The sequence below is a fragment of the Arachis ipaensis genome, chromosome B09, assembly GCF_000816755.2.
Source record: "Arachis ipaensis cultivar K30076 chromosome B09, Araip1.1, whole genome shotgun sequence".
NCBI classification, from domain to species: Eukaryota; Viridiplantae; Streptophyta; class Magnoliopsida; order Fabales; family Fabaceae; genus Arachis; species Arachis ipaensis.
The window spans coordinates 115,110,670-115,113,414 of record NC_029793.2 but is presented as its reverse complement, the minus strand read 5'-3'; positions in this window follow the sequence as shown (position 1 = coordinate 115,113,414).

Below are 2,745 nucleotides of genomic sequence, written 5' to 3'. Positions count from 1 at the left end.
TATGATCCTATTAATTCTATTAGAGTACTAAAGAATACAGAGAATACTAAAAAAATATTAAAATTTATTTAAATATTTAAAATAAAATTATAAGATAACATAAAATAATTATTTAAATTCATGTCATTTTCTGTAATTTTCTATCTCAAAGTGATTTTGAATAATGTAATCTAAACAATATTTAGTTTACTATAATCCATTTTAAATAAAAATTACCAAACGTAAACCACGTTAATACTAACTCACTTTTGATCAAAATCAATTTTATACAAACCTCCGTTTGTAAATGGTAATCCAAACACACACTAACTCCGTGAGACCTTCTACTCCCTCCATTAATGTTTTCGTCTAGAGTTAATGGATCTTGCCTACATGGACCATTAAGTAAACAATTTAATGGACAAATCTGCCCCCTCTTCTTCTTTTCTTTTCTCCTCTGCTCCTCTATGCGAACCAGAACACCACCAGGCCAACTCTCCTCTTTCCTTCTCCTTAACATCATTTTTGGCCACCGTCATCACCAATATCTACTACCATTCTCTGCATTCTCTCTTTCTCCTCTCCATCATTTTTGTCCACCATCATTACCAACATCCATTACCATTCTATGTTTTTGCTACACCACTTCACTGCCGTCATTCTTCTTCTTTTTGACCGAACCAAAACCATGAAGCCATATCTCTCCCCCTACTTCACTTATCACCATCGGCAATTCCAGCGTCGCTAGGACTACCCTCTCTCTCTCTCTTTTTTCTCCTTATTCTCACAATCCCTCTCTCACTAGCTTGTTCTTGTCTTTATTTGGTTTCACACTAAATCTCAAATTTGCATCTCAAGTAGAAAATTCTACATCGAACAAATTAAACACCGATGTACTCCATAATCACTAAACCACTGTCACTTCCTCCTACTCCTCCTTCTTTGCACCAATTCACTGCCATCTCCTTTCAATTGAATAATTTTATTTGCTTAAAAACTTGAATTTGATTTAGGATATAGTCTTATGAGTTGTCTTTTTTTGGATTTTGATGATTGAGTATAGATATTTAATTAAAGTATCGATTTTTTATGTGAAAGAGTGATTTAGTCATTATGGGATGCATCAGTGTTTTAATTTGTTTGATGTGAGGTTCTCTACTTGGGATACAAATTTAGAATTTAGTGTGAAACCAAATAGAGACAGGAGCAAGCTTGTGAGAGAAGGATTGTGAGGATAAGGAAAAGAAAAAGGGAGAGAGGGTAGCAGTGGCGGCGCGAGATTGCTGATGGTGAATAGAGAAGTAGGGGGAGAGATATGGCTTCATGGTTTTGGTTCGGTAAAAAAGAAGAAGAATGATGGCAGTGGAGTGGTGTAGCAAAAACAGAGAATAGTAGTGGATATTAGTGATGATGGTGGCCAAAAATGGAAGAGAGGAGAAAGAGAGCATGCAGAGAATGGTGGTAGATGTTGGTGATGATTAGGGACCACGTTGGGATTCTACTCCTCCTATTGACGGGGACTTTGACGGAAGGGCCAGAATGTCTGACAGAAGTAATAGATAGGGGTCGTGATGGGATTATGCTTTCGTTAAGGGGCGAATAGGAATTTCGTGAAATTGTTAGGGGCTGGGTGAGGTTTCACTCATAATTTTTTAAAAAATAAATTATTAGTCAAGAAAGCCACCAAAAAAATTTAAAAAAGATTTTTTTGTTATAGTGATGACTGCATTAACAAATATACAAGACTTTGCTGGTACGAGTTGAGATGAGGATCAGGGATCTGTTGGCCTTAGTGGTAACAGAATTGGACTTCTAGAGCGGCCGGGGGTGGTACCTGCAAAGACACTCTGACACTCAAGTCATAATGAATCTGAGAGGTATATGTGAGGGTTATGAGCGTGTAACGTACCTGAGGGAGCCCCTAGCTCCTTTTATATAGTTTGTTCTGTTATCTTATCTTTTCTTTTTGGCTAAGATAAGAGAAGTATTCGAATTTGAATGTTAGTTAGAGATTGGAGATCTCTTGGCCGATTTGGGCTGTGGTTGGGCCTGGACCCAGAGAACCAGGTTGTATCGAGGCCGTTTGGGAACCTAGGGAGTGGGTCCAAAACAATTTCCCCCGGAGCGGGAGAGTATGCTTGCTTAGTCTCATCGTTGGGTAGGCTCGTTTCTCCGTGGCTCTGAGGATTTTTTTAGCAGAGCGTCACTCTTTGCCTTCGGAAAAGATTAGGATTTCGTGATATTGGCGTGCTTGCTTGCTTTGTCATTTGTCCATTACTCTCCTTGGTGATGGGATTTTGTCCGTTACAGTTCCCAAGGCATCATTATGACGCTTAAAGGGAGAGAGGGGAAGGGGGTTTTGCACATTTTCCTTTTTGCCCATCGTCTTTTGGTATTACTTCTTAATGTTTTGGGGGGTTTATTTCCTCGCTCTCTTTGATGTAACTGCTCATTTTTTACTGATTGTATGACTTCCTTGTTTGTGCCATCCTCTTCTTCCTCTATTGTTGGTGCTGCCGTTCAGTCCAATTACTACATTATGCTTTTTATCTTTTTCATCTTCCCATGCACGTTAGTGCCCTCTCTTTATGCATTCCCTTTGTTGATGTTCTGTTTTGTGCTTCCCATTTCCATGTTTTTTAAGGCCATTGCGTTTAGTGTAGTTTCAGGGATTTTATGGGACTTGGTGGCTATTTGATTGCAGTTTCTGATATAGATAGGAATTTCCCTTATTTATGTGTTTCTGGGTAGTGAGCTGCCAGTGGT